General features: G+C 45.2%; 2 non-coding genes across 2 annotated transcripts; both read right to left on the reverse strand.

Annotated features, from left to right (window-relative positions):
- Nucleotides 1–1,736: 1,736 nt before the first annotated feature.
- On the reverse strand, nt 1,737–1,809 carry TRNAD-GUC (transfer RNA aspartic acid (anticodon GUC)). The gene has a single exon. It is a non-coding gene; the product is annotated as a tRNA-Asp (tRNA).
- A 9,486-nt stretch (nt 1,810–11,295) lies between these two features.
- Nucleotides 11,296–11,368, reverse strand: TRNAD-GUC (transfer RNA aspartic acid (anticodon GUC)). Its single transcript has one exon. It is a non-coding gene; the product is annotated as a tRNA-Asp (tRNA).
- Between the last annotated feature and the right edge of the window lie 2,121 nt (nt 11,369–13,489).

Genomic DNA, 13,489 nt, shown 5'->3' on the forward strand with positions numbered 1-13,489 from the left:
TCTTTTAACAGCTGAACGCGCTAACCATTGCGCAACGGAAGCCCCAAAAATTAAATGTTCGTCAGGTATTGTGGAAAAACTTTGAATTTTTACGTTACATTTGAGATCTCACAACACCGCTCCCGGGTGGGCTCGAAATACCAACCTTTCGATTAACAGCTGAACGCGCTAACCATTGCAACACGGAAGCCCAAAAATTAAATGTTCGTCAGGTATTGTGGAAAAACTTTGGCTTTTTACGTTACATTTGAAACTTCACAACACCGCACCCGGGTGGGCCCGAACCACCAACCTTTTTTTTAACATCCGAACGCGCTAACCATGGAGCCAAAGAAGCCCAAAAATTAAATGGTCGTCAGGTATTGTGGAAAAACTTTGACTTTTTAAGTTACATCTGAGATCTCACAACACCGCTCCCGGATGGGCTCGAACCACCAACCTTTCGGTTAACAGCCGAACGCGCTAACCATTGTGCAACGGAAGCCCAAAAATTAAATGTTCGTCAGGTATTGTGGAAAAACTTTGGATTTTTACGTTACATTTGAGATCTCACAACACCGCTCCCGAGTGTGCTCGAACCACCAACCTTTCTTTTAACAGCTGAACGCGCTAACCATTGCGCAACGGAAGCCCCAAAAATTAAATGTTCGTCAGGTATTGTGGAAAAACTTTGGATTTTTACGTTATATTTGAGATCTCACAACACCGCTCCCGAGTGGGCTCGAACCACCAACCTTTCTCTTAACAGCTGAACGCGCTAACCATTGCGCAACGGAAGCCCAAAAATTATATGTTCGTCAGGTATTGTGGAAAAACTTTGAATTTTTACGTTACATTTGAGATCTCACAACACCGCTCCCGGGTGGGCTCGAACCACCAACCTTTCGATTAACAGCTGAACGCGCTAACCATTGCAACACGGAAGCCCAAAAATTAAATGTTCGTCAGGTATTGTGGAAAAACTTTGGCTTTTTACGTTACATTTGAAACTTCACAACACCGCACCCGGGTGGGCCCGAACCACCAACCTTTTGTTTAACATCCGAACGCGCTAACCATGGAGCCAAAGAAGCCCAAAAATTAAATGGTCGTCAGGTATTGTGGAAAAACTTTGACTTTTTAAGTTACATCTGAGATCTCACAACACCGCTCCCGGATGGGCTCGAACCACCAACCTTTCGGTTAACAGCCGAACGCGCTAACCATTGCGCAACGGAAGCCCAAAAATTAAATGTTCGTCAGGTATTGTGGAAAAACTTTGGATTTTTACGTTACATTTGAGATCTCACAACACCGCTCCCGAGTGTGCTCGAACCACCAACCTTTCTTTTAACAGCTGAACGCGCTAACCATTGCGCAACGGAAGCCCCAAAAATTAAATGTTCGTCAGGTATTGTGGAAAAACTTTGGATTTTTACGTTACATTTGAGATCTCACAACACCGCTCCCGAGTGGGCTCGAACCACCAACCTTTCTCTTAACAGCTGAACGCGCTAACCATTGCGCAACGGAAGCCCAAAAATTATATGTTCGTCAGGTATTGTGGAAAAACTTTGAATTTTTACGTTACATTTGAGATCTCACAACACCGCTCCCGGGTGGGCTCGAACCACCAACCTTTCGGTTAACAGCCGAACGCGCTAACCATTGAGCCATGGAAGCTCAGAAAATAAATGGTCGTCAGGTATTGTTGAAAAACTTTGACTTTTTACGTTACATTTGAGATCTCACAACACCGCTCCCGGGTGGGCTCGAACCACCAACCTTTCGATTGACAGTCAAACGCGCTAACCATTGAGCCATGGAAGCCCAAAAATTAAATGTTCGTCAGGTATTGTGGAAAAACTTTGGATTTTTACGTTACATTTGAGATCTCACAACACCGCTCCCGAGTGTGCTCGAACCACCAACCTTTCTTTTAACAGCTGAACGCGCTAACCATTGCGCAACGGAAGCCCCAAAAATTAAATGTTCGTCAGGTATTGTGGAAAAACTTTGGATTTTTACGTTACATTTGAGATCTCACAACACCGCTCCCGAGTGGGCTCGAACCACCAACCTTTCTCTTAACAGCTGAACGCGCTAACCATTGCGCAACGGAAGCCCAAAAATTATATGTTCGTCAGGTATTGTGGAAAAACTTTGAATTTTTACGTTACATTTGAGATCTCACAACACCGCTCCCGAGTGTGCTCGAACCACCAACCTTTCTTTTAACAGCTGAACGCGCTAACCATTGCGCAACGGAAGCACCAAAAATTAAATGTTCGTCAGGTATTGTGGAAAAACTTTGGATTTTTACGTTACATTTGAGATCTCACAACACCGCTCCCGAGTGGGCTCGAACCACCAACCTTTCTCTTAACAGCTGAACGCGCTAACCATTGCGCAACGGAAGCCCAAAAATTATATGTTCGTCAGGTATTGTGGAAAAACTTTGAATTTTTACGTTACATTTGAGATCTCACAACACCGCTCCCGGGTGGGCTCGAACCACCAACCTTTCGGTTAACAGCCGAACGCGCTAACCATTGAGCCATGGAAGCTCAGAAAATAAATGGTCGTCAGGTATTGTTGAAAAACTTTGACTTTTTACGTCACATCTGAGACCTCACAACACCGCTCCCGGGTGGGCTCGAACCACCAACCTTTCGATTAACAGCTGAACGCGCTAAGCATTTCAACACGGAAGCCCAAAAATTAAATGTTCGTCAGGTATTGTGGAAAAACTTTGGATTTTTACGTTACATCAGAGATCTCACAACACCGCTCCCGGGTGGGCACGAAATACCAACCTTTCGATTAACAGCTGAACGCGCTAACCATTGCAACACGGAAGCCCAAAAATTAAATGTTCGTCAGGTATTGTGGAAAAACTTTGGCTTTTTACGTTACATTTGAAACTTCACAACACCGCACCCGGGTGGGCCCGAACCACCAACCTTTTGTTTAACATCCGAACGCGCTAACCATGGAGCCAAAGAAGCCCAAAAATTAAATGGTCGTCAGGTATTGTGGAAAAACTTTGACTTTTTAAGTTACATCTGAGATCTCAGAACACCGCTCCCGGATGGGCTACAACCACCAACCTTTCGCTTAACAGCCGAACTTGCTAACCATTGAGCCATGGAAGCTCAGAAAATAAATGGCCGTCAGGTATTGTGGAAAAACTTTGGATTTTACAATACATCTAAGACCTCACAACACCGCTCCCGGATGGGCTCGAACCACCAACCTTTCGGTTAACAGCCGAACGCGCTAACCATTGCGCAACGGAAGCCCAAAAATTAAATGTTCGTCAGGTATTGTGGAAAAACTTTGGCTTTTTACGTTACATTTGAAACTTCACAACACCGCACCCGGGTGGGCCCGAACCACCACCCTTTTGTTTAACATCCGAACGCGCTAACCATGGAGCCAAAGAAGCCCAAAAATTAAATGGTCGTCAGGTATTGTGGAAAAACTTTGACTTTTTAAGTTACATCTGAGATCTCACAACACCGCTCCCGGATGGGCTCGAACCACCAACCTTTCGGTTAACAGCCGAACGCGCTAACCATTGCGCAACGGAAGCCCAAAAATTAAATGTTCGTCAGGTATTGTGGAAAAACTTTGGATTTTTACGTTACATTTGAGATCTCACAACACCGCTCCCGAGTGTGCTCGAACCACCAACCTTTCTTTTAACAGCTGAACGCGCTAACCATTGCGCAACGGAAGCCCCAAAAATTAAATGTTCGTCAGGTATTGTGGAAAAACTTTGGATTTTTACGTTACATTTGAGATCTCACAACACCGCTCCCGGGTGGGCTCGAACCACCAACCTTTCGGTTAACAGCCGAACGCGCTAACCATTGAGCCATGGAAGCTCAGAAAATAAATGGTCGTCAGGTATTGTTGAAAAACTTTGACTTTTTACGTCACATCTGAGACCTCACAACACCGCTCCCGGGTGGGCTCGAACCACCAACCTTTCGATTAACAGCTGAACGCGCTAACCATTGCAACACGGAAGCCCAAAAATTAAATGTTCGTCAGGTATTGTGGAAAAACTTTGGATTTTTACGTTACATCAGAGATCTCACAACACCGCTCCCGGGTGGGCTCGAAATACCAACCTTTCGATTAACAGCTGAACGCGCTAACCATTGCAACACGGAAGCCCAAAAATTAAATGTTCGTCAGGTATTGTGGAAAAACTTTGGCTTTTTACGTTACATTTGAAACTTCACAACACCGCACCCGGGTGGGCCCGAACCACCAACCTTTTGTTTAACATCCGAACGCGCTAACTATGGAGCCAAAGAAGCCCAAAAATTAAATGGTCGTCAGGTATTGTGGAAAAACTTTGACTTTTTAAGTTACATCTGAGATCTCACAACACCGCTCCCGGATGGGCTACAACCACCAACCTTTCGCTTAACAGCCGAACTTGCTAACCATTGAGCCATGGAAGCTCAGAAAATAAATGGCCGTCAGGTATTGTGGAAAAACTTTGGATTTTACAATACATCTAAGACCTCACAACACCGCTCCCGGATGGGCTCGAACCACCAACCTTTCGGTTAACAGCCGAACGCGCTAACCATTGCGCAACGGAAGCCCAAAAATTAAATGTTCGTCAGGTATTGTGGAAAAACTTTGGCTTTTTACGTTACATTTGAAACTTCACAACACCGCACCCGGGTGGGCCCGAACCACCAACCTTTTGTTTAACATCCGAACGCGCTAACCATGGAGCCAAAGAAGCCCAAAAATTAAATGGTCGTCAGGTATTGTGGAAAAACTTTGACTTTTTAAGTTACATCTGAGATCTCACAACACCGCTCCCGGATGGGCTCGAACCACCAACCTTTCGGTTAACAGCCGAACGCGCTAACCATTGCGCAACGGAAGCCCAAAAATTAAATGTTCGTCAGGTATTGTGGAAAAACTTTGGATTTTTACGTTACATTTGAGATCTCACAACACCGCTCCCGAGTGTGCTCGAACCACCAACCTTTCTTTTAACAGCTGAACGCGCTAACCATTGCGCAACGGAAGCCCCAAAAATTAAATGTTCGTCAGGTATTGTGGAAAAACTTTGGATTTTTACGTTACATTTGAGATCTCACAACACCGCTCCCGAGTGGGCTCGAACCACCAACCTTTCTCTTAACAGCTGAACGCGCTAACCATTGCGCAACGGAAGCCCAAAAATTATATGTTCGTCAGGTATTGTGGAAAAACTTTGAATTTTTACGTTACATTTGAGATCTCACAACACCGCTCCCGAGTGTGCTCGAACCACCAACCTTTCTTTTAACAGCTGAACGCGCTAACCATTGCGCAACGGAAGCCCCAAAAATTAAATGTTCGTCAGGTATTGTGGAAAAACTTTGGATTTTTACGTTACATTTGAGATCTCACAACACCGCTCCCGAGTGGGCTCGAACCACCAACCTTTCTCTTAACAGCTGAACGCGCTAACCATTGCGCAACGGAAGCCCAAAAATTATATGTTCGTCAGGTATTGTGGAAAAACTTTGAATTTTTACGTTACATTTGAGATCTCACAACACCGCTCCCGGGTGGGCTCGAACCACCAACCTTTCGGTTAACAGCCGAACGCGCTAACCATTGAGCCATGGAAGCTCAGAAAATAAATGGTCGTCAGGTATTGTTGAAAAACTTTGACTTTTTACGTCACATCTGAGACCTCACAACACCGCTCCCGGGTGGGCTCGAACCACCAACCTTTCGATTAACAGCTGAACGCGCTAAGCATTTCAACACGGAAGCCCAAAAATTAAATGTTCGTCAGGTATTGTGGAAAAACTTTGGATTTTTACGTTACATCAGAGATCTCACAACACCGCTCCCGGGTGGGCTCGAAATACCAACCTTTCGATTAACAGCTGAACGCGCTAACCATTGCAACACGGAAGCCCAAAAATTAAATGTTCGTCAGGTATTGTGGAAAAACTTTGGCTTTTTACGTTACATTTGAAACTTCACAACACCGCACCCGGGTGGGCCCGAACCACCAACCTTTTGTTTAACATCCGAACGCGCTAACCATGGAGCCAAAGAAGCCCAAAAATTAAATGGTCGTCAGGTATTGTGGAAAAACTTTGACTTTTTAAGTTACATCTGAGATCTCAGAACACCGCTCCCGGATGGGCTACAACCACCAACCTTTCGCTTAACAGCCGAACTTGCTAACCATTGAGCCATGGAAGCTCAGAAAATAAATGGCCGTCAGGTATTGTGGAAAAACTTTGGATTTTACAATACATCTAAGACCTCACAACACCGCTCCCGGATGGGCTCGAACCACCAACCTTTCGGTTAACAGCCGAACGCGCTAACCATTGCGCAACGGAAGCCCAAAAATTAAATGTTCGTCAGGTATTGTGGAAAAACTTTGGCTTTTTACGTTACATTTGAAACTTCACAACACCGCACCCGGGTGGGCCCGAACCACCAACCTTTTGTTTAACATCCGAACGCGCTAACCATGGAGCCAAAGAAGCCCAAAAATTAAATGGTCGTCAGGTATTGTGGAAAAACTTTGACTTTTTAAGTTACATCTGAGATCTCACAACACCGCTCCCGGATGGGCTCGAACCACCAACCTTTCGGTTAACAGCCGAACGCGCTAACCATTGCGCAACGGAAGCCCAAAAATTAAATGTTCGTCAGGTATTGTGGAAAAACTTTGGATTTTTACGTTACATTTGAGATCTCACAACACCGCTCCCGAGTGTGCTCGAACCACCAACCTTTCTTTTAACAGCTGAACGCGCTAACCATTGCGCAACGGAAGCCCCAAAAATTAAATGTTCGTCAGGTATTGTGGAAAAACTTTGGATTTTTACGTTACATTTGAGATCTCACAACACCGCTCCCGGGTGGGCTCGAACCACCAACCTTTCGGTTAACAGCCGAACGCGCTAACCATTGAGCCATGGAAGCTCAGAAAATAAATGGTCGTCAGGTATTGTTGAAAAACTTTGACTTTTTACGTCACATCTGAGACCTCACAACACCGCTCCCGGGTGGGCTCGAACCACCAACCTTTCGATTAACAGCTGAACGCGCTAACCATTGCAACACGGAAGCCCAAAAATTAAATGTTCGTCAGGTATTGTGGAAAAACTTTGGATTTTTACGTTACATTTGAGATCTCACAACACCGCTCCCGAGTGTGCTCGAACCACCAACCTTTCTTTTAACAGCTGAACGCGCTAACCATTGCGCAACGGAAGCCCCAAAAATTAAATGTTCGTCAGGTATTGTGGAAAAACTTTGGATTTTTACGTTACATTTGAGATCTCACAACACCGCTCCCGAGTGGGCTCGAACCACCAACCTTTCTCTTAACAGCTGAACGCGCTAACCATTGCGCAACGGAAGCCCAAAAATTATATGTTCGTCAGGTATTGTGGAAAAACTTTGGATTTTTACGTTACATTTGAGATCTCACAACACCGCTCCCGAGTGGGCTCGAACCACCAACCTTTCTCTTAACAGCTGAACGCGCTAACCATTGCGCAACGGAAGCCCAAAAATTATATGTTCGTCAGGTATTGTGGAAAAACTTTGAATTTTTACGTTACATTTGAGATCTCACAACACCGCTCCCGGGTGGGCTCGAACCACCAACCTTTCGGTTAACAGCCGAACGCGCTAACCATTGAGCCATGGAAGCTCAGAAAATAAATGGTCGTCAGGTATTGTTGAAAAACTTTGACTTTTTACGTCACATCTGAGACCTCACAACACCGCTCCCGGGTGGGCTCGAACCACCAACCTTTCGATTAACAGCTGAACGCGCTAAGCATTTCAACACGGAAGCCCAAAAATTAAATGTTCGTCAGGTATTGTGGAAAAACTTTGGATTTTTACGTTACATCAGAGATCTCACAACACCGCTCCCGGGTGGGCTCGAAATACCAACCTTTCGATTAACAGCTGAACGCGCTAACCATTGCAACACGGAAGCCCAAAAATTAAATGTTCGTCAGGTATTGTGGAAAAACTTTGGCTTTTTACGTTACATTTGAAACTTCACAACACCGCACCCGGGTGGGCCCGAACCACCAACCTTTTGTTTAACATCCGAACGCGCTAACCATGGAGCCAAAGAAGCCCAAAAATTAAATGGTCGTCAGGTATTGTGGAAAAACTTTGACTTTTTAAGTTACATCTGAGATCTCAGAACACCGCTCCCGGATGGGCTACAACCACCAACCTTTCGCTTAACAGCCGAACTTGCTAACCATTGAGCCATGGAAGCTCAGAAAATAAATGGCCGTCAGGTATTGTGGAAAAACTTTGGATTTTACAATACATCTAAGACCTCACAACACCGCTCCCGGATGGGCTCGAACCACCAACCTTTCGGTTAACAGCCGAACGCGCTAACCATTGCGCAACGGAAGCCCAAAAATTAAATGTTCGTCAGGTATTGTGGAAAAACTTTGGCTTTTTACGTTACATTTGAAACTTCACAACACCGCACCCGGGTGGGCCCGAACCACCAACCTTTTGTTTAACATCCGAACGCGCTAACCATGGAGCCAAAGAAGCCCAAAAATTAAATGGTCGTCAGGTATTGTGGAAAAACTTTGACTTTTTAAGTTACATCTGAGATCTCACAACACCGCTCCCGGATGGGCTCGAACCACCAACCTTTCGGTTAACAGCTGAACGCGCTAACCATTGCGCAACGGAAGCCCCAAAAATTAAATGTTCGTCAGGTATTGTGGAAAAACTTTGGATTTTTACGTTACATTTGAGATCTCACAACACCGCTCCCGGGTGGGCTCGAACCACCAACCTTTCGGTTAACAGCCGAACGCGCTAACCATTGAGCCATGGAAGCTCAGAAAATAAATGGTCGTCAGGTATTGTTGAAAAACTTTGACTTTTTACGTCACATCTGAGACCTCACAACACCGCTCCCGGGTGGGCTCGAACCACCAACCTTTCGATTAACAGCTGAACGCGCTAACCATTGCAACACGGAAGCCCAAAAATTAAATGTTCGTCAGGTATTGTGGAAAAACTTTGGATTTTTACGTTACATCAGAGATCTCACAACACCGCTCCCGGGTGGGCTCGAAATACCAACCTTTCGATTAACAGCTGAACGCGCTAACCATTGCAACACGGAAGCCCAAAAATTAAATGTTCGTCAGGTATTGTGGAAAAACTTTGGCTTTTTACGTTACATTTGAAACTTCACAACACCGCACCCGGGTGGGCCCGAACCACCAACCTTTTGTTTAACATCCGAACGCGCTAACCATGGAGCCAAAGAAGCCCAAAAATTAAATGGTCGTCAGGTATTGTGGAAAAACTTTGACTTTTTAAGTTACATCTGAGATCTCACAACACCGCTCCCGGATGGGCTACAACCACCAACCTTTCGCTTAACAGCCGAACTTGCTAACCATTGAGCCATGGAAGCTCAGAAAATAAATGGCCGTCAGGTATTGTGGAAAAACTTTGGATTTTACAATACATCTAAGACCTCACAACACCGCTCCCGGATGGGCTCGAACCACCAACCTTTCGGTTAACAGCCGAACGCGCTAACCATTGCGCAACGGAAGCCCAAAAATTAAATGTTCGTCAGGTATTGTGGAAAAACTTTGGATTTTTACGTTACATTTGAGATCTCACAACACCGCTCCCGAGTGTGCTCGAACCACCAACCTTTCTTTTAACAGCTGAACGCGCTAACCATTGCGCAACGGAAGCCCCAAAAATTAAATGTTCGTCAGGTATTGTGGAAAAACTTTGGATTTTTACGTTACATTTGAGATCTCACAACACCGCTCCCGAGTGGGCTCGAACCACCAACCTTTCTCTTAACAGCTGAACGCGCTAACCATTGCGCAACGGAAGCCCAAAAATTATATGTTCGTCAGGTATTGTGGAAAAACTTTGAATTTTTACGTTACATTTGAGATCTCACAACACCGCTCCCGGGTGGGCTCGAACCACCAACCTTTCGGTTAACAGCCGAACGCGCTAACCATTGAGCCATGGAAGCTCAGAAAATAAATGGTCGTCAGGTATTGTTGAAAAACTTTGACTTTTTACGTCACATCTGAGACCTCACAACACCGCTCCCGGGTGGGCTCGAACCACCAACCTTTCGATTAACAGCTGAACGCGCTAACCATTGCAACACGGAAGCCCAAAAATTAAATGTTCGTCAGGTATTGTGGAAAAACTTTGGATTTTTACGTTACATCAGAGATCTCACAACACCGCTCCCGGGTGGGCTCGAAATACCAACCTTTCGATTAACAGCTGAACGCGCTAACCATTGCAACACGGAAGCCCAAAAATTGAATGTTCGTCAGGTATTGTGGAAAAACTTTGGCTTTTTACGTTACATTTGAAACTTCACAACACCGCACCCGGGTGGGCCCGAACCACCAACCTTTTGTTTAACATCCGAACGCGCTAACCATGGAGCCAAAGAAGCCCAAAAATTAAATGGTCGTCAGGTATTGTGGAAAAACTTTGACTTTTTAAGTTACATCTGAGATCTCACAACACCGCTCCCGGATGGGCTACAACCACCAGCCTTTCGCTTAACAGCCGAACTTGCTAACCATTGAGCCATGGAAGCTCAGAAAATAATTGGCCGTCAGGTATTGAGGAAAAACTTTGGATTTTACAATACATCTAAGACCTCACAACACCGCTCCCGGATGGGCTCGAACCACCAACCTTTCGGTTAACAGCCGAACGCGCTAACCATTGCGCAACGGAAGCCCAAAAATTAAATGTTCGTCAGGTATTGTGGAAAAACTTTGGATTTTTACGTTACATTTGAGATCTCACAACACCGCTCCCGAGTGTGCTCGAACCACCAACCTTTCTTTTAACAGCTGAACGCGCTAACCATTGCGCAACGGAAGCCCCAAAAATTAAATGTTCGTCAGGTATTGTGGAAAAACTTTGGATTTTTACGTTACATTTGAGATCTCACAACACCGCTCCCGAGTGGGCTCGAACCACCAACCTTTCTCTTAACAGCTGAACGCGCTAACCATTGCGCAACGGAAGCCCAAAAATTATATGTTCGTCAGGTATTGTGGAAAAACTTTGAATTTTTACGTTACATTTGAGATCTCACAACACCGCTCCCGGGTGGGCTCGAACCACCAACCTTTCGGTTAACAGCCGAACGCGCTAACCATTGAGCCATGGAAGCTCAGAAAATAAATGGTCGTCAGGTATTGTTGAAAAACTTTGACTTTTTACGTTACATTTGAGATCTCACAACACCGCTCCCGGGTGGGCTCGAACCACCAACCTTTCGATTGACAGTCAAACGCGCTAACCATTGAGCCATGGAAGCTCACAAAATAAATGGCCGTCAGGTATTGTGGAAAAACTTTGGATTTTTACGTTACATTTGAGATCTCACAACACCGCTCCCGAGTGTGCTCGAACCACCAACCTTTCTTTTAACAGCTGAACGCGCTAACCATTGCGCAACGGAAGCCCCAAAAATTAAATGTTCGTCAGGTATTGTGGAAAAACTTTGGATTTTTACGTTACATTTGAGATCTCACAACACCGCTCCCGGGTGGGCTCGAACCACCAACCTTTCGGTTAACAGCCGAACGCGCTAACCATTGAGCCATGGAAGCTCAGAAAATAAATGGTCGTCAGGTATTGTTGAAAAACTTTGACTTTTTACGTCACATCTGAGACCTCACAACACCGCTCCCGGGTGGGCTCGAACCACCAACCTTTCGATTAACAGCTGAACGCGCTAACCATTGCAACACGGAAGCCCAAAAATTAAATGTTCGTCAGGTATTGTGGAAAAACTTTGGATTTTTACGTTACATCAGAGATCTCACAACACCGCTCCCGGGTGGGCTCGAAATACCAACCTTTCGATTAACAGCTGAACGCGCTAACCATTGCAACACGGAAGCCCAAAAATTAAATGTTCGTCAGGTATTGTGGAAAAACTTTGGCTTTTTACGTTACATTTGAAACTTCACAACACCGCACCCGGGTGGGCCCGAACCACCAACCTTTTGTTTAACATCCGAACGCGCTAACCATGGAGCCAAAGAAGCCCAAAAATTAAATGGTCGTCAGGTATTGTGGAAAAACTTTGACTTTTTAAGTTACATCTGAGATCTCACAACACCGCTCCCGGATGGGCTACAACCACCAACCTTTCGCTTAACAGCCGAACTTGCTAACCACTGAGCCATGGAAGCTCAGAAAATAAATGGCCGTCAGGTATTGTGGAAAAACTTTGGATTTTACAATACATCTAAGACCTCACAACACCGCTCCCGGATGGGCTCGAACCACCAACCTTTCGGTTAACAGCCGAACGCGCTAACCATTGCGCAACGGAAGCCCAAAAATTAAATGTTCGTCAGGTATTGTGGAAAAACTTTGGATTTTTACGTTACATTTGAGATCTCACAACACCGCTCCCGAGTGTGCTCGAACCACCAACCTTTCTTTTAACAGCTGAACGCGCTAACCATTGCGCAACGGAAGCCCCAAAAATTAAATGTTCGTCAGGTATTGTGGAAAAACTTTGGATTTTTACGTTACATTTGAGATCTCACAACACCGCTCCCGAGTGGGCTCGAACCACCAACCTTTCTCTTAACAGCTGAACGCGCTAACCATTGCGCAACGGAAGCCCAAAAATTATATGTTCGTCAGGTATTGTGGAAAAACTTTGAATTTTTACGTTACATTTGAGATCTCACAACACCGCTCCCGGGTGGGCTCGAACCACCAACCTTTCGGTTAACAGCCGAACGCGCTAACCATTGAGCCATGGAAGCTCAGAAAATAAATGGTCGTCAGGTATTGTTGAAAAACTTTGACTTTTTACGTCACATCTGAGACCTCACAACACCGCTCCCGGGTGGGCTCGAACCACCAACCTTTCGATTAACAGCTGAACGCGCTAACCATTGCAACACGGAAGCCCAAAAATTAAATGTTCGTCAGGTATTGTGGAAAAACTTTGGATTTTTACGTTACATCAGAGATCTCACAACACCGCTCCCGGGTGGGCTCGAAATACCAACCTTTCGATTAACAGCTGAACGCGCTAACCATTGCAACACGGAAGCCCAAAAATTAAATGTTCGTCAGGTATTGTGGAAAAACTTTGGCTTTTTACGTTACATTTGAAACTTCACAACACCGCACCCGGGTGGGCCCGAACCACCAACCTTTTGTTTAACATCCGAACGCGCTAACCATGGAGCCAAAGAAGCCCAAAAATTAAATGGTCGTCAGGTATTGTGGAAAAACTTTGACTTTTTAAGTTACATCTGAGATCTCACAACACCGCTCCCGGATGGGCTACAACCACCAACCTTTCGCTTAACAGCCGAACTTGCTAACCATTGAGCCATGGAAGCTCAGAAAATAAATGGCCGTCAGGTATTGTGGAAAAACTTTGGATTTTACAATACATCTAAGA

Source organism: Phalangium opilio, unplaced genomic scaffold (genome assembly GCF_054372755.1).
Source record: "Phalangium opilio isolate 3A_F unplaced genomic scaffold, DU_Popi_V2 ptg000082l_1, whole genome shotgun sequence".
Taxonomy (NCBI): domain Eukaryota; kingdom Metazoa; phylum Arthropoda; class Arachnida; order Opiliones; family Phalangiidae; genus Phalangium; species Phalangium opilio.